The following is a 24,497-nucleotide window of genomic DNA, read 5'->3' as shown; positions in this document are numbered from 1 at the left end:
TTTGTTAAAAAAGACATTTGTGGAGTGGTTGAAAAATGAGTTTTAATGACTCCAAACTAAGTGCATGTAAACTTCTGACTTCAACTGTAGCCTAGTCATCACCGACCCAGTACTGGTACCCTGTGTATAATAGTGTATTTACTAGAAGTCGACCGATTATGATTTTTCAACGCAGATACCGATTATTGGAGGATATATATATAATTTTTATTTTAACTTAATATAATACATATGGGTGTTCTTAAGGGGATTCCACAGGTTGGTGGTATGTTTTGATTTAGCCGTTGCTGACCCCATGCTTACATCTTTATCACAAATAAGACGCCTTGCTTTCCCTGGTGCCATTTCCATGTAATAGTACCACACTGGTGCTCTGCTTTTCTCTGCCATCTGTCAAACACACACACACACACACACACAGCTCTGAAGTGACAATGACACTGAAGCGTCTGCTTCGGAGACAAATACTCTCAACTCTTTGAATAAAAATCGAGTTCAAGTGACCTGTGATGAATGTTGAAAACAAAAACTGTAATTTCTATATGCAGGAAATCCTATTTTAATAATGGATATGGTAAGAATTGACTACCAAAGCGCGAGTCATAATTCCCATGACACCTTCTAGCAACATCTGAAAAGCGGTTCCTTCATTCATTTATTCCATAGGATATTTTTAGATTCACTTAAAATAAGGTCTGTTTCGTGTAGGCTTACACCACCTTTCCAATTTTATAACTGTGTAGATATCTGATCAATATTGGCTAAATATAAGAGAATATATTTTTTTGTAGTGGATTTCTGAAAATGTTGACAAACGTTATCTTATCCTAGTGAGATTTACACGGGTATCAAAACGCAGAGGCGGTCTAAACCTGCACCCGAACATGCACCCTAACCTGCACCCTAACCTGCACCCTAACCTGCACCCTAACCTGCACGAAACACAGACCTTATTGGACGTAGATCAAGACATTCTCTATGGAAGACATGAACAGAGGTGGTGTAAGCACGAAACACAGACCTTATTGGACGTAGATCAAGACATTCTCTATGGAAGACATGAACAGAGATGGTGTAAGCACGAAACACAGACCTTATTGGAAGTAGATCAAGACATTCTCTATGGAAGACATGAACAGAGATGGTGTATTATTGGAAGTAGATCAAGACATTCTCTATGGAAGACATGAACAGAGATGGTGTAAGCACGAAACACAGACCTTATTGGAAGTAGATCAAGACATTCTCTATGGAAGACATGAACAGAGATGGTGTAAGCACGAAACACAGACCTTATTGGAAGTAGATCAAGACATTCTCTATGGAAGACATGAACAGAGGTGGTGTAAGCACGAAACACAGACCTTATTGGACGTAGATCAAGACATTCTCTATGGAAGACAATGGTAAAATAACGAAGGAACCCCTTTCAAGTTCAGCCGCAAGTTATTACAGGAATTATAACACGTCAACTATTTCTCTCTAAACCATATACCTTTGACTATTACGAGTCTGCTGCTGCCTACCACCCCTCAGTCAGACTGCTCTATCAAATCATAGACTTAACTATAATAGACACAGAAATACGAGCCTTAGGTCAAATCCGGAAACTATCACCTCGAGAACAAAACGTTTATTCCGTTCCGTATTTTATCTAACGGGTGGCATCCATGAGTCTAAATATTTCTGTTACATTGCACAACCTTCAATGTTGTCATAATTACGTAAAATTCTGGCAAATGAGTTCGCAAAGAGCCAGGCGGCCCAAACTGTTGCATATACCCTGACTCTGTGTGCAATGAACGCAAGAGAAGTGACACAATTTCACCTAGTAAATATTGCCTGCTAACCTAGATTTCTTTTAGCTAAATATGCAGGTTTAAAAATATATACTTGTGTGTAATGATTTTAAGAAAGGCATTGATGTTTATGGTTAAGTACACATTGGAGCAACGACAGTCATTGATTGATTGTTTTACAACAGAAGTTTAATGCTAGCTAGCAACTTACCTTGGCTTACTGCATTCGCGTAACAGGCAGGCTCCTCGTGAGGCAGGTGGTTAGAGCGGTGGACGAGTTAACTGTAAGGTTGCAAGATTGGATCCCGCGAGCTGACAAGGTAAAAATCTGTTGTTCTGCCTCGTTCCTAGGCCGTCATTGAAAATAAGAATGTGTTCTTAACTGACTTGCCTGGTTAAATAAAGATTAAATAAAAGGTGTAAAAAAAAAAGAATAGTCGGCAAAATCGGCGCCCAAGAATACCGATTTCCGATTGTTATGAAAACTTGAAATCGGTCAACCTCTAGTATTTACTATTACTTTTTCTCTCTCTGCATTGTTGGGAAGGGCCTGTCAGTAAGCATTTCATTGTTGGTCTACACCTGTTGTTTACAAAGCATGTGACAAATAACATTTTGTTTCATTTGACATCCATGCAACAAACCTCCATGATTTGTTTTTAATTGTAGATAAGTAGCAATGTTCTGCTTTTAACTTCTGCTTTGTTCTAGCCTCAGTTAATGCATTATGGGATTGTAGGGCCAATCCATATCATTATCCGTTCTTCATAGAGTATACAGTGCCTTCGCAAAGTATTCAGACCCCTTCTTTTTCCACATTTTGTAATGTTACAGCATTATTCTAAAATTGATTAAAGTGTTTTTGTCCCCCTCATCAGTCTACACACAATACTCCAAAATGGCAAAGCCACATTTTTGTACATTTAAAAAAAAAAAAGTCCCAGTCAAAAGTTTGGATAAGCCTACTCATTCCAGGGTTTCTCTTTATTTTTACTATTTTCTACATTGTATAATAATACTGAAGACATCTAAACTATGAAATAACACATATGGAATCATGTAGTAACCAAAAGTGTTTTATATTTGAGATTCTTTAAAGCAGTCAGCCTTCGCCTTGATGACAGCTTTGCACAATCTTGGCAATGAAATCCACTTAGCCTATTGTTCTGGCACATTCATTTATTGTCTTTTACGAGCAGGGTCCAACATTAACAATGGCCCACTAGTCCAGGGCCTGTAAAAACATGTGATGGCGAGTAGATCTTATCCCCGACCGGGCCAGTAAATTTTCAGCGCATTTTTGCATTCCAGTTCAACATTTTACCTACCTGATCTGTGGCAGTATACCATTGAAGACTACACGCCTAAATGTCATGCTATTTGTATTTGACCACCACGTTCCGCCAGTCACAGCTTCTCCAGCAGTACATCAGTCAATGCCTACACACAGCACACACAAGCTGTCCAGAGCAAAAGTGCCCATCAACCTACTAGCTGAGCTCGGTTATTTTAGGGAAAGTGATTTACAATAGTAAACCTTCAAAAGTGAACATACTAGCAATTTACTGGCTACTGTTGATAGTGTGCCACGTCCAGCTCTCTTTGGGAATGTTTGTCTTAGAAGGTATACTCAGTGTGTGGTCCCTGAATGACCACAATGCATTTAAGAACTACACCATGTCCGGGCCAGGATAAATTATTTTCAGGACAATACATTTTCGGACCTGTCGATTTTTGGCCAAATTGCCCGACCGGGCCAATAAGGAAAAAAAAGTTAATGTTGGTCACTGGTGTGTTTCAGATGGAGCCACAGAGCAGTGGTATATAGGCTATTTACTGTGCTTTGATTTGATGAACAACCGAAGAACTTGTCTAACAATGCCTGCCCAGGACCTCCACATCCGGCTTCTTCACCTGCAGGATCGTCTGAGGAGTATTTCTGTCTGTAATAAAGCCCTTTTGTGGGGGAAAACTCATTTTGATTGCCTGGGGCGGTCTCCCCAGCTCGCTGCACCCCTGCCCAATCATGTGTAATACATAGATTCAGGCCTAATTAACGTATTTCAATTGACTGGTTTCCTTATTACATTAAATTTTTTGTTCAGTAAGAGAGACATACAGGGAGAGAGAGCGGACAGAGAGAAAATGTATTAATTCGTTTAAGACATCCTATCACCGTTAGAAGTGCCAGCCAGCCACCTCTCCTTTCGAGTTGTTGTTGAGACAGAGTGGCGGCCCAGTGGCAGGGTACAAAGCGCTCGTCTTCCTCATCATGTGATTCAACTCGGCTGCTTCAACACTGACGACGTGCTGCACGTCAGACTCATTGTTGTACAAAAAAATACTGGACAAATGCACCCTGAACAGTCAAGACGACACAACAGTCTCTAATTCAAAGAGTTACTAATGGAACCACAAACAAATAAATCAGGACAGTGTCTTCCCTCCCCATCTTGGTATTTTGCGGAGAAGCTGAGCTGTTCCATCTGAACCTAACAGAAGTAATCCACGCTATATGGATGGCTACTCTAGCTTCGCCCTCGTGTCGGTACTAGGTATGCAAAAACCATCCAGTAGGGGCTGGAAACTAGTGACCTTTGATTGGTCAATCGCAACGCGATGTCGCGGAGTATGCAAAAGTTCAGCTTTCCACAACTTTGGTCTCTTGCATGCCCCAATGGTCACCGCTAACTGCGCTTACCTTCATTGAATGAGGTCTCCGTTGTTTAATCGCCCCCAACGTGCTAAAGATGGATTTCTACCATAAACCCTGTCAACCAGATAACGCACTGGCCGGTAAAAGCAACTCATCTACCTACAAAAGATGGAGCCCTTATATATCCATTCATCAGCGTAGCTAGTTAGCTGTGTCGTTATGTGGAGAGAGACCCTCTTCTGCTGCTAGCTGCCCAAAAGCTAAATATCCAGCTAGCTAATTAGCATCTGGACTTGATTATCCATCCGCAGTGGCCGCGTAGCCCCCATAGCGCTAACGGTAGCTAACGTTTAATGGCCTGGATAGTGACGAAACTTGGCTAAAGTACTTAACTTTGTCCAAACAGCTAAAGCCCTGACTTCGGTTTAAAACACACAACGGTTACATGAATATACATTTACCTTTTGACATAAAAACTCACCATAAAACTCAAGTCTCTCTTGTCCAGGAATTGGTCCGTGTGTCCTGGCTGCACTTGCCAACTGAACCACAGCAGAGTCGAGCCATAGACATAAATAGAGGACTCCCCTTTGTATCTGTATCTGTCATCTTTTTTTTTTTTCGACAATCTCCATTTTGAAGTAGTGCATTTTCTTATTCTTGATTAACCTATCCCTCCTGATGACCCTGTTGGACATGACTTCAACCAGGTCACCAGGAGCGATCAGCCAATTGGGTTGGAAGTCCCACCCAGTTGACGACATAAAAAATGGTGGAAGCCCTCAATTGCGCTGCCAGGCTAAAAAGCCGTTTGGCCACGTGAGGCCTCTACCATTTTCTATGGCTAGAGCGTGTTCGGAACAGAAACAGCATTTGAGCACCTAAGTTAAAATAGGCACAATAAGAATTAGCCACGAGTGGAATTTGCGTTTCGCCTTCTAGATAAAAGTCCCCATTTGAAAGTGATGCAAATTGATATAAATAATGGAATCATGCCATATTTTGACTAGATAATGCTTAACATGGTTGGAATGTTATATAAATTCAAGAAAATACCATTATTAATTTGGCCAAAAAAAGTATAAATCAGTTGAACTCGATGTGTTAGACTTCAGAACTGCTTTGGGAGCACACTAATATTTCACTGTACAGCCTTACTTGTGGATTGTGGACCAATTAAATAGTGCATCAGTCTACTCAGTGTCACTCACAGTACAACTTTGAAGAGTTTACACAAATATTAATGTAGTAGCTCATATTGCAGGATGTGACATCAACATAGAGGAATATTTTCTGGGTGATTTAAATATTGACTGGCTTTCATCAAGCTGCCCACTCAAGACAAAGATTCAAACTGTAACCAGTGCCTGCAACCTGGTTCAGGTTATCAGTCAACCTACCAGGGTAGTTACAAACAGCACAGGAATGAAATCATCAACATGTTTTGATCACATCTTGATTAATGCTGCAGAAATGAGCTTGAAAGCAGTATCCAGATCCATCAGATGTAGTGATCACAATATAGTAGTCATATCTAGGAAAACCAAAGTTCCAAAGGCTGGGCCTAATATAGTGTATAAGAGGTCAATCAAGACATTTTGTTGTGATTCCTATGTTGATGATGTAAAGAATATTTGTTGGTCTGTGGTGTGTAATGAGGAGCAAACAGACGCTGCACTTGACACATTTTTGAAACTGCTTATTCAAGTTACTAATAAGCATGCACCCATTAAGAAAATAACTGTAAAAATGGTTGAATCCCTGTGGATTGATGAGGAATTGAAAAATGGTATGGTTGAGAGGGATGAGGCTAAAAGAATGGCAAATAAGTCTGGCTGCACAACCGATTGGCAAACGTATTGCAAATTGAGAAATCATGTGACTAAACTGACTAAAAAATATAAAAAGCTACACTATGAAACAAAGATAAATTACATAAAGAATGACAGTAAAAAGCTTTGGGGGACCTTCAATACATTTTTTGGAAAAGGGAAAACTTAGCTCCATCATTTATTGAATCAGATGGCTCATTCATCACAAAACCTACTGATATTGAAAAAAATACTTTAATTACATTTTCATGCCAGGTTGAGAGCGTCTAGGTCTGTGTGAGGGACATGAAAGAGCACAGTCATGTGCACTTTTGATATGAATAGTGTTCGCTAAGATGATGTATAAAACAATTGTATATGCTTCGCAGAAACAGCCCAGTAAAACAAATATTACATCTGGAAGGGGACGGGATGGGCTCAAACGGTGTGCTGTGTAGCATCTTGTGTCTATAAAATGAGCTGCTCGTTATGCGTAGATAAACCTTTCTACTGCAGTTTTTTCAAAAGATATAACGTTTATATAATGGAGATATATAATGGAGAACTGCAAATATGTTGCTACTGCTCTAAATACATTGTTGCCCTGAATTTATCAGGCGCTATCAACAAAGTTCAAAGGTCAGTGGGAAAAGTTGTGATGGACGACGACCGTGCCATGCTGACTCAGACGATGAGGAAATCCCTGATTTAAATTATTATTATTATTTTTAGAGTCTTCTGATGACAGTGATGGGGAAGAAACGGTGATCAACAGTGTCGTTGTCACGGAAGAAGTTAACCAAGTTTTGAAATCAGTGGAATATCTGGTAGAAGCAAAATATGATAAAGAGATTAATATAATTCTGGAGTTTGATTGCAAATGCAGATGGAGTCGAAAGAAAACACAGAAGGCTGTTGTATAAACCATGTCTACGGATCACATCAAACTAAGGGCAACCATTGCCTCCGTGACAGAGAGGGAGAAAGATCTGATGATTCTTATGGCATTGCACTCAGTCAGTGGGAATCAGAGTGACTTGACAAGCAACCTGTGCAAACTAAAAGCTTGAAGTTTGATGGCTGGCTGGTTAGCTAACATTACATGTATGAACTCAGTGTAGTGATGTTATCTCAGAATTCCATTTCACATCTATATTATAATGCTAAATTATTTGTATCAGGAATTTGTCTTTCAGCATCAGTAGAACACACCTGACTCTCCTCCACCAGTCATACAAGGAGAATGGTCTAATGCCTCCCATCAGAAAGAGAGCTGGTCCAAGCAAGAGGTCAACAAGAGGACTTGTCCTCAGCAGTCATACAAGGAGAATGGTGGCCCAAGCAAGCACAGGTTACACCTGAAGCAAGAGGACCTGCAGCGAGTGGTGAACTTCATCAACAACCACGCAGAGGATAATGTAATAGTGTTACCAGGACGCCACCCAGGACACAAACACTTTGGTGGAAAGCTGCTGACATCTCGTAACAAAAGCAGCCGTGTGACGTCTCTACAAGGAATCGATGACAACACTTGGTATGTAAAGCATAAACACATAAACATCTATGAACATTTGAACGTCTTGGCCATGTTCTGTTATAATCTCCACCCGGCACAGCCAGAAGAGGACTGGCCACCCCACATAGCCTGGTTCCTCTCTAGGTTTATAATCTCCACCCCTCATAGCCTGGTTCCTCTCTAGGTTTATAATCTCCACCCCTCATAGCCTGGTTCCTCTCTAGGTTTATAATCTCCACCCCTCATAGCCTGGTTCCTCTCTAGGTTTATAATCTCCACCCCTCATAGCCTGGTTCCTCTCTAGGTTTATAATCTCCACCCCTCATAGCCTGGTTCCTCTCTAGGTTTATAATCTCCACCCGGCACAGCCAGAAGAGTACTGGCCACCCCTCATAGCCTGGTTCCTCTCTAGGTTTATAATCTCCACCCGGCACAGCCAAAAGAGGACTGGCCACCCCACATAGCCTGGTTCCTCTCTAGGTTTATAATCTCCACCCCTCATAGCCTGTTTCCTCTCCAAGTTTCTTCCTAGGTTCTGGCCTTTCTAGGGAGTTTTCCCTAGCCACAGTGCTTCTACACCTGCATTGCTTCCTGTTTGGGGTTTTAGGCTGAGGGGTTTCTGTACAGCACTTTGAGATATCAGCTGATGTACGAAGGGCTTTATAAATATATTTGATTTGATTCAATATATCCACATAATTAAATATATCCACATAATTTTCCTGCCTCATGATGCCATCTATTTTGTGAAGAGCACCAGTCCCTCCTGCAGCAAAGCACCCCCACAACATGATGCTGCCACCCCCGTGCTTCACGGTTGGGATGGCGTTCTTCGGCTTGCAAGCCTCCCCCTTTTTCCTCCAAACATAATGATGGTCATTATGGCCAAACAGTTCTATTTTTGTTTCATCAGACCAGAGGGCATTTCTCCAAAAAGTATAATCTTTGTCCCCATGTGCAGTTGCAACGGTAGTCTGGCTTTTTTATGGCGGTTTTGGAGCAGGGACTTCTTCCTTGCTGAGCGGCCTTTCAGGTTATGTCGATATTGGACCCGTTTAACTATGGATATTGATACTTTGTACCCGTTTCCTCCAGCATCTTCACAAGGTCCTTTGCTGTTGTTCTGGGATTGATTTGAACTTTTTGCACCAAAGTAGGTTCATCTCTAGGAGACAGAACGTGTCTGCTTCCTGAGTGGTATGACGGCTGCGTGGTCCCATGGTGTTTATACTTGCGTACTATTGTTTGTACAGATGAACGTGGTACCTTCAGGCGTTTGGAAATAGCTCCCAAGGATGAACCAGACTTGTGGAGGTTTATAATTTTTTTCTAAGTTCTTGGCTGATTTCTTTTGATTTTCCTATGATGTGAAGCAAAGAGGCCCTGAGTTTGAAGGTAAACCTTGGAATACATCCACAGGTACACCTCTAATTGACTCAAATGATGTCAATTAGCCTATCAGAAGCTTCTACAGCCATGACATCATTTTCTGCAATTTTCCAAGCTGTTTAAAGGCACAGCCAACTTAGTGAATGTAAACTTCTGACCCACTGGAATTGTGAAATAATCTGTCTGTAAACAATTGTTGGAAAAATGACTTGTGTCATGCACAAAGTAGATGACCTAACCGACTTACCAAAATGATAGTTTGTTAACAAGAAATTTGTGAAGTGGTTGAAAAACGAGTTTTAATGACTCCAACCTAAGTGTCTGTAAACTAGTTTTAATGACTCCAACCTAAGTGTCTGTAAACTAGTTTTAATGACTCCAACCTAAGTGTCTGTAAACTAGTTTTAATGACTCCAACCTAAGTGGATGTAAACTAGTTTTAATGACTCCAACCTAAGTGTCTGTAAACTAGTTTTAATGACTCCAACCTAAGTGTATGTAAACTTCTGACTTCAACTGTACATGCACCATTTCTTCACCAAATATGGAGTTGGGGAAACACGTGTGGACCTGAATTGTGATAACTGCAGTGGCCAAAACAAGAACAATTTTGTGCTCTGGTATTGTGCCTGGCGGACCATGCTCATACACAGTCTGGACTTTCACTTCCTGATCACAGGCCACACCAAGTTTGCCCCTGACTGGTGCTTCGGCCTCATCAAGCAGCGTTTCAGAAAGACCAGAGTCAACACTGTCTGAGATTGCTGGTGTTGTGAAGGACAGCACTGTGACAGGGGTCAACATCCCACAGCTGGTTGGACTGGAGGATGGTACGATGCTGGTGGAAAGCTATGGCTGGCAACAACACCTGACTCTGTACTTCAGGCCGCTGCTACAGGGCAAGCAGTACCAGCACTTCAGGTGAATATCATTTTCATTGCTTTGTATGAAGTTATTCTTCTTATCTAAACTTGGTAGGTGAATTGATGTTGTGCAAGGTTGTAATGTCTTGTACATGTTTTGTGTTATTTATTGTTTTACACCTCCGATGCTCTGGAGCCTGGTGTTGTCGCCAGGCTCCAGAGCAACTTTTATGACAACTTTTACTTTTACTTCACTACATTCCAAAAAATTATGTACTTTTTACTCCATACATTTTCCCTGACACCCAAAAGTACTTGTTACATTTTGACAGGAAAATTGTCCAATTCACACACTTATCAAGAGAACAACCCTACAGCATCTGATCTGGCAGACTCACTAAACACAAATGCTTCATTTGTAAATTATGTTAAATTATGTTCATATTATTTTTAAAACCCAATACTTTTAGACTTTTACTCAAGTAGTATTTTACTGGGTGGCTTTTACTCAAGTATGACAATTTAGTACTTTCTCCATTACTGGATGTGGCTGGGGGTTACAGCATTCGTTTCACATGACCCATCAATTTAGACAAGTGTGTCTGAGTAAACATCATCTAATATTTATATCTTGACACTTTCTGTTTACCTGGAATTTTCCTTATTGCTACCACTTTTACCACTTTTAGTCTTTACTACACTACTCACTGGTTAGCACATGACCTGATCCTTAAAGAGATGGGTGGGGCTAAGGCTTAAGAGGGTGTGAACAATGCTGAATGGGTGAAGACAAAGGAGAGCTCTCCAGTAGGTACCAAAACATTCAAAGGCCCTTTTCTCAAAAGTGAGATTACAAGTTGATCAACTTTCAAAGCAGAATTACTTTCCCATTGTTCCTCAAATGCAGTGTATGATTTACCATTTTGTAGTTCCGGTCGGTCACATATTATGTCTGTTTGGGCTTCTGGCGGTCAATTTGCAGTCTACAAATTATTTGTAATTATGTTGCAGCCCCTGACCAATCCACTCAAAAAAGAAATGGGCCTGTGGCTGAATGGAGTTGAGACCTGCTGTAAAGGATATTACGCAGCAGCAAAGAATGGAAGGTAACCAAAGGATAGGTAGCCTAGCTTACAGCAAGGATAGGTAGCCTAGCTTACAGCAAGGATAGGTAGCCTAGCTTACAGCAAGGATAGGTAGCCTAGCTTACAGCAAGGATAGGTAGCCTAGCTTACAGCAAGGATAGGTAGCCTAGCTTACAGCAAGGATAGGTAGCCTAGCTTACTTGAAAGCAAGGATAGGTAGCCTAGCAGTTAGAAGCATTGGGAAATTAGCCGACTGGTCACTGGTGCGAATCCCTGAGCTGACTAGGTGAAACATCTGTCGATGTGTTCTTGAACAAGGCACTTAGTCCTAATTGCTCTTGTAAGTTGCTCTGGATAAGAGTGTCTGCTAAATTACATGTACCTCACAACAAAGTTAACACGGTAACCCTGTACATTTTGAATGAATAACAAAGAAACAAACTATCGATAACTATGTCTAGTTGAACACAGAGTAAAACTGTAAATACCTGTGCATTGGATAGGCTTCTCAAAGTGGGTCCTCGGTGTGAAGGAATCCACTCTGATGACAGAATGGAGAGAATAGAGGATAGGAGAAGAGAGAGGAATGGGGAGATGGAATAAATTCAGATGAGATAGAGATAGGAGAAAAGGAGAGATAGACTAAGGAGAAGAGAGAGGAATGGGGGATGGAATAAATTCAGATGAGATAGAGATAGGAGAAAAGGAGAGATAGACTAAGGAGAAGAGAGAGGAATGGGGAGATGGAATAAATTCAGATGAGGAGAAGAGAGAGGAATGGGGAGATGGAATAAATTCAGATGAGATAGAGATAGGAGAAAAGGAGAGATAGACTAAGGAGAAGAGAGAGGAATGGGGGATGGAATAAATTCAGATGAGATAGAGATAGGAGAAAAGGAGAGATAGACTAAGGAGAAGAGAGAGGAATGGGGGGATGGAATAAATTCAGATGAGATAGAGATAGGAGAAAAGGAGAGATAGACTAAGGAGAAGAGAGAGGAATGGGGAGATGGAGAGGAGAAAATATAATGAAGAGAGATACAGTGCAGATATGATCCAAGGAAAACATGTTACAGCCTACTGTTTGTGTCCTTTAGAGTTTAGGCTGTTAATTATTCCATACAGTTACATTCAGATAAATCATCTATTTTCCAGGGAGACCATGAAGGCTTCTTCAGAATGAAACCCAATCATCTAACAAGGACAGGACACAGCTAAAACATATACAATAACATACATTACATCTACATAGGCCTAACATGAAATGAGAAACAGTAATCTAACACAATATCTTTGTTATTCTATACATAGCCACACTATGGAGCTATTGGGTGCTACTGGTTAAGGTGTTCAACAGAGAGGTGTTTGTGAGCCAAGGACACAAGATCAAACACCAGTCATGGTTTGTGAGCGAGGAAAATATACTGTTCACCAAGGAGCGTGACGTCCAATACATATGGAGCATACATACTTAGTCCTGCCGAGGAAGGGTAGATCTTCATCTCATTGGCTGAGGAGGAGGAGGAGTAGACCTAGTGATCTGATTGGCTGAGCTGCAGTGTGAGGTGTTCTTGCGTAACCGTGGGATACGGTTCTGTTCTGTGTTTCCAGGTGACAGCGTCTAATGAGGGTTCTGGCCCAACAACCTGACAGATCCTCTGATTGGAATGTTAATTTAGCTTCTGTTAACGAGTAGAGTGAGAGAGAGAGAGAGGGAGAGAGGGAGTGGGGGGACAGGGGGTATAGAGAGAGTGTTATTCACCATTCTCAGAAGCTCAGCCTTACAGCTGCAGAAGGCCGACAGAGGGCTTGCTTGTCTGGGAAGGGGGAAGCACGGAGAACGGGAATGTCTACTCATGGGGTTATGGGGTTTCTGAACCAAGAAACAGATAAGAAGAGGAAGGGAATCACACCTCTGTTTTCCTGACTCACTCCTCTCACCCCTGAAACCCCCATAAATGGGGGAGGATGGGGGATGACTATTTACCGCTAAAGCAGCAAGGAAGGAGCGAGAAAGAGAGAGAGAGAAAGAGAGAGAGAGAAAGAGAGAGAGAGAAAGAGAGAGAGAGAAAGAGAGAGAGAGAAAGAGAGAGAGAGAAAGAGAGAGAGAGAGAAAGAAAGAGAGAGAAAGAGAGAGCGGGAGAGAGAAGAGGGTAACATCATGTTGTAGTTAGACACCATGCTAGCAGACACCATCAGACACCAGTAACATTATGTTGGTGTTAACAACACCATGCTAGCAGACACCAGTAACATCATGTTGTATATAACAACACCACGCTAGCAGACACCATCAGACCAGTAACATCATGTTGGAAATAACAACACCACACTAGCAGACACCATCAGACACCAGTAACATTATGTTGGTGTTAAAAACACCATGCATCAGACACCAGTAACATCATGTTGTAGTTAACAACACCATGCTAGCAGACACCAGTAACATCATGTTGTAGTTAACAACACCACACTAGCAGACACCATCAGACACCAGTAATGTCATGTTGTAGTTAACAACACCATAACAGCAGACACCAGTAACATCATGTTGTAGTTAACAACACCACACTAGCAGACACCATCAGACACCAGTAACATCATGTTGTAGTTAACAACACCATAACAGCAGACACCATCAGACACCAGTAACATCATGTTGTAGTTAACAACATTTACATTTACATTTAAGTCATTTAGCAGACGCTCTTATCCAGAGCGACTTACAAATTGGTGCATTCACCTTATGACATCCAGTGGAACAGCCACTTTACAATAGTGCATCTAAATCTTTTAAGGGGGGTGAGAAGGATTACTTTATCCTATCCTAGGTATTCCTTAAAGAGGTGGGGTTTCAGGTGTCTCCGGAAGGTGGTGATTGACTCCGCTGTCCTGGCATCGTGAGGGAGTTTGTTCCACCATTGGGGGGCCAGAGCAGCGAACAGTTTTGACTGGGCTGAGCGGGAACTGTACTTCCTCAGTGGTAGGGAGGCGAGCAGGCCAGAGGTGGATGAACGCAGTGCCCTTGTTTGGGTGTAGGGCCTGATCAGAGCCTGGAGGTACTGAGGTGCCGTTCCCCTCACAGCTCCGTAGGCAAGCACCATGGTCTTGTAGCGGATGCGAGCTTCAACTGGAAGCCAGTGGAGAGAGCGGAGGAGCGGGGTGACGTGAGAGAACTTGGGAAGGTTGAACACCAGACGGGCTGCGGCGTTCTGGATGAGTTGTAGGGGTTTAATGGCACAGACAGGGAGCCCAGCCAACAGCGAGTTGCAGTAATCCAGACGGGAGATGACAAGTGCCTGGATTAGGACCTGCGCCGCTTCCTGTGTGAGGCAGGGTCGTACTCTGCGGATGTTGTAGAGCATGAACCTACAGGAACGGGCCACCGCCTTGATGTTAGTTGAGAACGACAGGGTGTTGTCCAGGATCACGCCAAGGTTCTTAGCGCTCTGGGAGGAGGACACAGTGGAGTTGTCAACCGTGATGGCGAGATCATGGAACGGGCAGTCCTTCCCGGGAGGAAGAGCAGCTCCGTCTTGCCGAGGTTCAGCTTGAGGTGGTGATCCGTCATCCACACTGATATGTCTGCCAGACATGCAGAGATGCGATTCGCCACCTGGTCATCAGAAGGGGGAAAGGAGAAGATTAATTGTGTGTCGTCTGCATAGCAATGATAGGAGAGACCATGTGAGGTTATGACAGAGCCAAGTGACTTGGTGTATAGCGAGAATAGGAGAGGGCCTAGAACAGAGCCCTGGGGGACACCAGTGGTGAGAGCACGTGGTGAGGAGACGGATTCTCGCCACGCCACCTGGTAGGAGCGACCTGTCAGGTAGGACGCAATCCAAGCGTGGGCCGCGCCGGAGATGCCCAACTCGGAGAGGGTGGAGAGGAGGATCTGATGGTTCACAGTATCGAAGGCAGCCGATAGGTCTAGAAGGATGAGAGCAGAGGAGAGAGAGTTAGCTTTAGCAGTGCGGAGCGCCTCCGTGATACAGAGAATAGCAGTCTCAGTTGAATGACTAGTCTTGAAACCTGACTGATTTGGATCAAGAAGGTCATTCTGAGAGAGATAGCGGGAGAGCTGGCCAAGGACGGCACGTTCAAGGGTTTTGGAGAGAAAAGAAAGAAGGGATACTGGTCTGTAGTTGTTGACATCGGAGGGATCGAGTGTAGGTTTTTTCAGAAGGGTGCAACTCTCGCTCTCTTGAAGACGGAAGGGACGTAGCCAGCGGTCAGGGATGAGTTGATGAGCGAGGTGAGGTAAGGGAGAAGGTCTCCGGAAATGGTCTGGAGAAGAGAGGAGGGGATAGGGTCAAGCGGGCAGGTTGTTGGGCGGCCGGCCGTCACAAGACGCGAGATTTCATCTGGAGAGAGAGGGAGAAAGAGGTCAGAGCACAGGGTAGGGCAGTGTGAGCAGAACCAGCGGTGTCGTTTGACTTAGCAAACGAGGATCGGATGTCGTCGACCTTCTTTTCAAAATGGTTGACGAAGTCATCTGCAGAGAGGGAGGAGGGGGATTCAGGAGGGAGGAGAAGGTGGCAAAGAGCTTCCTAGGGTTAGAGGCAGATGCTTGGAATTTAGAGTGGTAGAAAGTGGCTTTAGCAGCAGCGACAGAAGAGGAAAATGTAGAGAGGAGGGAGTGAAAGGATGCCAGGTCCGCAGGGAGGCGAGTTTTCCTCCATTTCCGCTCGGCTGCCCGGATCCCTGTTCTGTGAGCTCGCAATGAGTCGTCGAGCCACGGAGCGGGAGGGGAGGACCGAGCCGGCCTGGAGGATAGGGGACATAGAGAGTCAAAGGATGCAGAAAGGGAGGAGAGGAGGGTTGAGGAGGCAGAATCAGGAGATAGGTTGGAGAAGGTTTGAGCAGAGGGAAGAGATGATAGGATGGAAGAGGAGAGAGTAGCGGGGGAGAGAGAGCGAAGGTTGGGACGGCGCGATACCATCCGAGTAGGGGCAGTGTGGGAAGTGTTGGATGAGAGCGAGAGGGAAAAGGATACAAGGTAGTGGTCGGAGACTTGGAGGGGAGTTGCAATGAGGTTAGTGGAAGAACAGCATCTAGTAAAGATGAGGTCGAGCGTATTGCCTGCCTTGTGAGTAGGGGGGAAGGTGAGAGGGAGAGGTCAAAAGAGGAGAGGAGTGGAAAGAAGGAGGCAGAGAGGAATGAGTCAAAGGTAGACGTGGGGAGGTTAAAGTCGCCCAGAACTGTGAGAGGTGAGCCGTCCTCAGGAAAGGAGCTTATCAAGGCATCAAGCTCATTGATGAACTCTCCGAGGGAACCTGGAGGGCGATAAATGATAAGGATGTTAAGCTTGAAAGGGCTGGTAACTGTGACAGCATGGAATTCAAAGGAGGCGATAGACAGATGGGTAAGGGGAGAAAGAGAGAATGACCACTTGGGAGAGATGAGGATCCCGGTGCCACCACCCCGCTGACCAGAAGCTCTCGGGGTGTGCGAGAACACGTGGGCGGACGAAGAGAGAGCAGTAGGAGTAGCAGTGTTATCTGTGGTGATCCATGTTTCCGTCAGTGCCAAGAAGTCGAGGGACTGGAGGGAGGCATAGGCTGAGATGAACTCTGCCTTGTTGGCCGCAGATCGGCAGTTCCAGAGGCTACCGGAGACCTGGAACTCCACGTGGGTCGTGCGCGCTGGGACCACCAGATTAGGGTGGCCGCGGCCACGCGGTGTGGAGCGTTTGTATGGTCTGTGCAGAGAGGAGAGAACAGGGATAGACAGACACATAGTTGACAGGCTACAGAAGAGGCTACGCTAATGCAAAGGAGATTGGAATGACAAGTGGACTACACGTCTCGAATGTTCAGAAAGTTGAGCTTACGTAGCAAGAATCTTATTGACTAAAATGATTAAAAATGATACAGTACTGCTGAAGTAGGCTAGCTGGCAGTGGCTGCGTTGTTGACTTTGTAGGCTAGCTGGCAGTGGCTGCGTTGTTGATTCGGGGCTAGCTGGCTAGCTAGCAGTGTTGATTACGTTACGTTGCGTTAAAAGAACGACAATAGCTGGCTAGGTAACCTAGAAAATCGCTCTAGACTACACAATTATCTTTGATACAGAGCCGGCTATGTAGCTAGCTATGTAGCTAGCTACGATCAAACAAATCAAACCGTTGTACTGTAATGAAATGAAATGAAAATGTGATACTACCTGTGGAGCGAGGCGGAATGCGACCGGGTTGTTGAGTTCTAATCGGTAGACGTTGGCTAGCTGTTGGCTAGCTAGCAGTGTCTCCTACGTTAAGGACGACAAATAGCTGGCTGCGTTGTTGATTCAGGGGCTAGCTGGCTAGCTAGCTAGCAGTGTTGATTACGTTACGTTGCGTTAAAAGAACGACAATAGCTGGCTAGGTAACCTAGAAAATCGCTCTAGACTACACAATTATCTACACAATTATCTTTGATACAGAGACGGCTATGTAGCTAGCTATGTAGACGGTGGGCGTTAGCTAGCTGGCTAGCTGCTGGGCAGATACGTTAGGACGACGAAATACGATAATTACGCAATTATCTTTGATACAAAGACGGCTATGTAGCTAGCTAAGAAGAAATTGCTAAGATTAGACAAATCAAACCGTTGTACTATAATGAAATGTAATGAAATGTAATGAAAAGTTATACTACCTGCAGACCGAAGTGCAGACCGAAGTGCTGCAACACCATAACAGCAGACACCAGTAACATCATGTTGTAGTTAACAACACCATGCAAGCAGACACCATCAGACACCAGTAATGTCATTTTGTAGTTAACTTTCTCCTTTAACATCAAACATGCTAAAAAGGTTCTCTGAATGGTTTTGCTAACATAGATAGAATGTTCCCCTAACTCATGGAAAATTAGCCTCTCAAACATATATTAAATGTTTAAAAAATGTTCTCTCTGCCTAAAATGTTTAGTTGGGTATCCAGTCATGGAATTAGAGGGTTCTTCTGCTCTACAGCTGCAGACATCTGTTTTGAACCCTTAGGGAGCTAACACGATTCTTCAGGTCAGCTCTCATACTCGGTTCTCATTCATCAACGTTGAGGATTGTACATCATCAGTCACAGGCTTCATTAGGAAATATATTGATGATATTGTACCCACAATAATAATCCTGACATACCCCAAACAAAATGCCCGGATGAACGGAGAAATCCATACCATGCTGAGAGTCTGTACTGCAGCATTCAACTTCAGCAGAACGACTCCTGATTACTTGGTGGTGCACGATGCATATACAAGGCAAGCAGGTATCAGCACCGCAAATGCATTAGGGATGCAAAAAGACAATACTGACGCGAACTTGAATCGATGTTCGACAACTCAGACTCACGAAGCGTGTGGCAAGAACTACAGACTACCACGGACTACATAGGCAAATCCGGCTGTGTGTTGCCCACCGAAGCTTCCCTCCCAGACAAACTTAACACATTTTATGCTTGCTTTGAGGCAGACAATACCGAGCCACCCAGGAGGGCTCTCGCTGCTCCGGACGACCAGGTGCTTTCGCTCTCCGAGGCTGACGTGAGGAAAACTCTTATCAAAGTGAATACTCACAAAGCCGCCGGCCCACATGCCATCCCTGGCCGCGTCCTCAGAGTGTTTGCTAACCAGCTGGAGGGTGTCTTCTTTGACATCTTCAACCTGTTCCTGTCCCAGGCTGTAGTCTCCACTTGCTTCAAGGAGATCACAATCATCCCAGTGCCCAAGTAAAGCAAGGTGACATGCCCAAATGACTATCACCTTGTCACACTCACCCCGGTCATCATGAAGTGCTTGAGAAGCTGGTCATGGTCCACATCAAGGCCAGCATGCCAGGCACATTGATTACAGCATTCAACACTATTGCTTCCTCCAAGCTTGACACTAAGCTCATAGCCCTGGGTCTGGACACCACCCTCTGCAACTGGATCCTGGACTTCCTGATGGGCAGACCACAGGCTGTCAGGATTGGCAATAACACCTCCTTCACACTGACTCTTAACCCCATCATTAAGTTTGCTGATGACACCACGGTTGTAGGCCTAGTAACCAACAACAACGAATAAGCCTATAGGGAAGAGGTAAGTGAACTGGCATTGTGTCGCCAAGACCACAACCTCTTCCTGTCGACTTCAGGAAGCATTTTAGGGAACAAGCCCCTATCCACATTAACTGGACTGCAGTAGAGAGTCAGCAGTTTTAAGTTCCTCACCGTTCACATCACTGAGGACTTGACATTGACTACAACATCACCACTCTTGTGAAGAGAGCGCAACGACACCTCTACTTCCTAAAATGGCTGACGAAATTTGGCAAGCCACCCCGGATCTTCTCCAGATTCTACCACTGCATTTTGAGAGGGTTGTGACAGGTTGCATCACGGCCTGCTATGGGAATTGCTCCGTCCATGACAGCAAAGGCCCTCCATCGTGGTGAAGACAGCCCAGTACATCACTTGAAACAGTGCCTGAAGAAGTCCCAGAGCATCATCAAGGACCCCATATACCCCAGCCATGAGCTATTCACTCCCTTACCGACGGTCAGGAAGACTGTATCGGAGCATGTCTGATACCAACAGACTCAAAGACAATTTCTATCTACAAGCCATCAGACTGCTGAACACTTGAACTGGACATAGCACCTGCTCTGATTCTCCGCACCTTTGCACACATGCTGCAAAGAAAGACCTAGTTAAACTGCAGCTGGCCCAGAACAGAGTGGCATGTCTTGCTCTAGATGAACCCAGAAAGAGGGCTAATATTAATACTATGCATGCAAGTCTCTCCAGGCTGAGAGTTGAGGACAGACTGACTGCCTCACTTCTTGTTTTTGTAAGAAACATAAAATTGTTTGCAAAGTCAATTTACACACAGACATGCCACCAGGGTTCTTTTAACAGTCCCCAGGTCCAGAACAAATTCATGTAAACGTACAGTATTATACACAGCCATGAGTGCATGGAACTCCCTTCCATCTTTTATAGGGCAAGTGAACAGCAAACCTGGTTTCAAGAAACAAATAAAATGGCACAATGCCTCTCACCCATGTGGCCTACTTGTTGTGTGTATGTACTGACATATATGGGTAACTAATAGATACACACACACACACTGCTCGGAGTAACCCGGGATTGTAAACTGTCATGGTCAAAACATATTGATACAACAGTAGCTAAGGTAGGGGTAAGTCTGTCCATAATAAAGCACTGCTCTACCTTCTTAACAACACTATCAACAAGGCAGGTCCTACAGGCTCTAGTTTGTCACACCTTGACTACTGTTCAGTCGTGTAATCAGGTGCCACAAAAGAGGGACTTAGGAAAATTGCAATTGGCTCAGAACAGGAAAGCAAAGCTGACCCTTGGATGAGAGACCTGGGCCAACTTTTAGGTTTATGACTAAATAGGTTTAGGTTTATGACTAACTTTTAGGTTTATGACTAAATAGTAAATATCTCTGAGTGCTGATTAATGGGCCGCAAGGATTTCATCATCAGGAGGTAGAGAGGTCGGGGGCCACGGTAGGCCTACCCTGACCTGTCCTGCTGTGCGCCCTCCCCTCCTGTCCTCTTCTTTCCTATCCTTTTCTGTCCTCTTCTTTCCTATCTTTTTCTGTCCTGTCCTGCTGCCTTTTCCTGTCCTTTCAAGTCCTACCCTGCCCTATCCTCCTGTCCTGCCTCCTGTCCTGTCCTTCCCTGTCCTGCGTCCTGCCCTGTCCTCTTCTGTCCTCCTGTCCTGTCCTGTTCTGTGTCCTGTCCTCTTCTGTCCTCCTGTCCTGCCCTGTTCTGTCCTCCTGTCCTGCCCTGTTCTGTGTCCTGCCCTGTTCTGTCCTCCTGTCCTGTCCTGTTCTGTGTCCTGCCCTGTTCTGTGTCCTGCCCTGTTCTGTGTCCTGCCCTGTTCTGTCCTCCTGTCCTGCCCTGTTCTGTGTCCTGTCCTGTTCTGTCCTCCTGTCCTGTCCTGTTCTGTGTCCTGCCCTGTTCTGTCCTCCTGTCCTGTCCTGTTCTGTGTCCTGTCCTGTTCTGTCCTCCTGTCCTGTCCTGTTCTGTGTCCTGTCCTGTTCTGTCCTCCTGTCCTGTCCTGTTCTGTCCTCCTGTCCTGTTCTGTCCTGTCCTGTTCTGTGTCCTGTCCTGTCCTGTTCTGTGTCCTGCCCTGTTCTGTCCTCCTGTCCTGCCCTGTTCTGTGTCCTGTCCTGTTCTGTCCTCCTGCCCTGTTCTGTGTCCTGCCCTGTTCTGTGTCCTGTCCTGTTCTGTCCTCCTGTCCTGTCCTGTTCTGTCCTCCTGTCCTGTTCTGTCCTCCTGTCCTGCCCTGTTCTGTGTCCTGTCCTGTTCTGTCCTCCTGTCCTGTTCTGTGTCCTGCCCTGTTCTGTCCTCCTGTCCTGCCCTGTTCTGTGTCCTGTCCTGTTCTGTCCTCCTGCCCTGTTCTGTTCTGTGTCCTGCCCTGTTCTGTCCTCCTGCCCTGCCCTGTTCTGTGTCCTGTCCTGTTCTGTCCTCCTGCCCTGTCCTGTTCTGTGTCCTGCCCTGTTCTGTCCTCCTGCCCTGTTCTGTTCTGTGTCCTGTCCTGTTCTGTGTCCTGCCCTGTTCTGTCCTCCTGTCCTGCCCTGTTCTGTGTCCTGTCCTGTTCTGTCCTCCTGCCCTGTCCTGTTCTGTGTCCTGCCCTGTTCTGTCCTCCTGTCCTGCCCTGTTCTGTGTCCTGTCCTGTTCTGTCCTCCTGTCCTGTCCTGTTCTGTGTCCTGTCCTGTTCTGTCCTCCTGTCCTGCCCTGTTCTGTGTCCTGTCCTGATCTGTCCTCCTGCCCTGTTCTGTGTCCTGCCCTGTTCTGTCCTCCTGTCCTGCCCTGTTCTGTGTCCTGCCCTGTTCTGTCCTCCTGTCCTGTCCTGTTCATGTGTCCTGCCCTGTTCTGTGTCCTGCCCTGTTCTGTGTCCTGCCCTGTTCTGTGTCCTGCCCTGTTCTGTCCTCCTGTCCTGCCCTGTTCTGTGTCCTGTCCTGTTCTGTCCTCCTGTCCTGTCCTGTTCTGTGTCCTGTCCTGTTCTGTTCTGTCCTCCTGTCCTGCCCTGTTCTGTGTCCTGTCCTGTTCTGTCCTCCTGTCCTGTCCTGTTCTGTCCTCCTGTCCTGTTCTGTCCTCCTGTCCTGTCCTGTTCTGTCCTCCTGTCCTGTCCTGTCCTGTTCTGTGTCCTGCCCTGTTCTGTCCTCCTGTCCTGTCCTGTTCATGTGTCCTGCCCTGTTCTGTCCTCCTGTCCTGCCCTGTCCTGCCCTGTTCTGTCCTCCTGTCCTTCCCTGTCCTGTGTCCTGCCCTGTTCTGTGTCCTGCCCTGTTCTGTGTCCTGCCCTGTTCTGTCCTCCTGTCCTGCCCTGTTCTGTGTCCTGTCCTGTTCTGTCCTCCTGTCCTGTCCTGTTCTGTGTCCTGCCCTGTTCTGTGTCTTGCCCTGTTCTGTCCTCCTGTCCTGTCCTGCCCTGTTCTGTCCTCCTGTCCTTCCCTGTCCTGCGTCCTGCCCTGTTCTGCGTCCTGCCCTGTTCTGTCCTCCTGTCCTGTCCTTCCCTGTTCTGTGTCCTGCCCTGTCCTCTTCTGTCCTCCTGTCCTGTCCTGTTCTGTGTCCTGCCCTGTTCTGTCCTCCTGTCCTTTCATTTTCTGTCCTGTCCTGCTGTCCTCTTCTTTCTTATCCTGTTCTGTTCTGTCCTGCCCCTGTCCTGCTCCTGTCCTGTCTTGTCCTCCTGACTGTCCAAAGGGAAGTTTGCAACATTCACCCTCCTGAAAAACAAGCTCGCTCTCACACACACACACACACACACACACACATACACACACACACAATGTTTTACACTCAGCGTGATTGTAAGACTTAATCAGTAACCGTGTGGACAGCAGCGTGTGTGCAATCTCCTAGAGCCTAGGACCTTCAGATTGATTGTCACTAGTTACCACAGTCACAAAGTCATAAACAACCCTATTTCTACTATTTCTCTTCTTAAAAACGGGGTTTAAACCTAACCCTAACCTCAACTCTAACCTTAAGTAAACTGCTAACCTTATGCCTAACCTTAAATGAAGACCAAAAAGTACATTCTTACGATATAGCCAATTCTGACTTTGCGGCTGTGGTAACTAGTGGAAACCACAAGTGGAAACCAGTACCCTGCCCTGAACTTAGTCACGGTCACTAGACAGCTACCACCGATTCCTCAACCCTGCCCCTTAGAGCCTGCTGCCCTATGTACATAGTCATGAAATCACTGGTCATCTTAATAATGGAACACTGGTCACCTTAATAATGGAACACTGGTCACCTTAATAATGGAACACTGGTCATCTTAATAATGGAACACTGGTCACCTTAATAATGGAACACTGGTAATAATGGAACACTGGTCATATTAATAATGGAACACTGGTCACCTTAATAATGGAACACTGGTCACTTTAATAATGGAATACTGGTCACCTTAATAATGGAACACTGGTAATAATGGAACACTCGTCACCTTATTAATGGAACACTGGTCACCTTTTAATGGAACACTGGTAATAATGGAACACTGGTCACTTTAATAATGGACCACTGGTAATAATGGAACACTGTTCATCTTAATAATGGAACACTGGTCACTTTAACAATGGAACACTGGTCATCTTAATAATGGAACACTGGTCACCTTAATAATGGAACACTGGTCACCTTAATAATGGAACACTGGTAATAATGGAACACTGGTCATATTAATAATGGAACACTGGTCACCTTAATAATGGAACACTGGTCACTTTAATAATGGAATACTGGTCACCTTAATAATGGAACACTGGTAATAATGGAACACTTAATTAATGGAACACTGGTCACCTTTTAATGGAACACTGGTAATAATGGAACACTGGTCACTTTAATAATGGACCACTGGTAATAATGGAACACTGGAACACTGGTCACTTTAACAATGGAACACTGGTCATCTTAATAATGGAACACTGGTCACCTTAATAATGGAACACTGGTCACCTTAATAATGGAACCCTGGTCAACTTAATAATGGAACACTGGTCACCTTAATAATTGAACACTGGTCACCTTAATAATGGAACACTGGTCACCTTAATAATGGAACACTGGTCAACTTAATAATGGAACACTGGTCACCTTAATAATGGAACACTGGTCAACTTAATAATGGAACACTGGTCACCTTAATAATGGAACACTGGTCACCTTAATAATTGAACACTGGTCAACTTAATAATGGAACACTGGTCAACTTAATAATGGAACACTGGTCACCTTAATAATGGAACACTGGTCACCTTAATAATGGAACACTGGTCACCTTAATAATGGAACACTGGTCAACTTTATAATGGAACACTGGTCACCTTAATAATGGAACACTGGTCACCTTAATAATGGAACACTGG

The 24,497-nt window shown here is 44.8% G+C and overlaps 1 protein-coding gene and 1 long non-coding RNA gene across 4 annotated transcripts in view; one reads left to right on the top strand and one right to left on the bottom strand.

The window, feature by feature from the left end:
• The window catches only part of LOC115120531 (monocarboxylate transporter 1-like), a 43,960-nt gene extending 32,201 nt beyond the window's left edge, over positions 1-11,759 (bottom strand). The window contains exon 1 of one of the 3 annotated variants that reach the window (XM_029649487.2): positions 11,608-11,759. The gene's annotated coding sequence lies outside the window, so the exon portion shown is untranslated. Of the gene's footprint in view, positions 1-4,500; positions 4,681-4,936; positions 5,044-11,607 lie in introns of those variants that run through there. The other 2 variants (XM_029649485.2, XM_029649486.2) reach the window with 2 other exon arrangements.
• Positions 9,190-24,497, top strand: part of LOC135562771 (uncharacterized) — a 33,461-nt gene continuing 18,153 nt past the window's right edge. Inside the window, exons 1-2 of the long non-coding RNA XR_010460092.1 lie at positions 9,190-10,092; positions 11,046-11,140. This is a non-coding gene — a long non-coding RNA (uncharacterized LOC135562771). The remainder of the gene's footprint in view (positions 10,093-11,045; positions 11,141-24,497) is intronic.

Source organism: Oncorhynchus nerka, linkage group LG20 (assembly GCF_034236695.1).
Source record: "Oncorhynchus nerka isolate Pitt River linkage group LG20, Oner_Uvic_2.0, whole genome shotgun sequence".
Lineage (NCBI taxonomy): Eukaryota > Metazoa > Chordata > Actinopteri > Salmoniformes > Salmonidae > Oncorhynchus > Oncorhynchus nerka.
The sequence above is the reverse complement of the archived record's forward strand: the minus strand, read 5'-3'. Positions and strand labels throughout refer to the sequence as shown.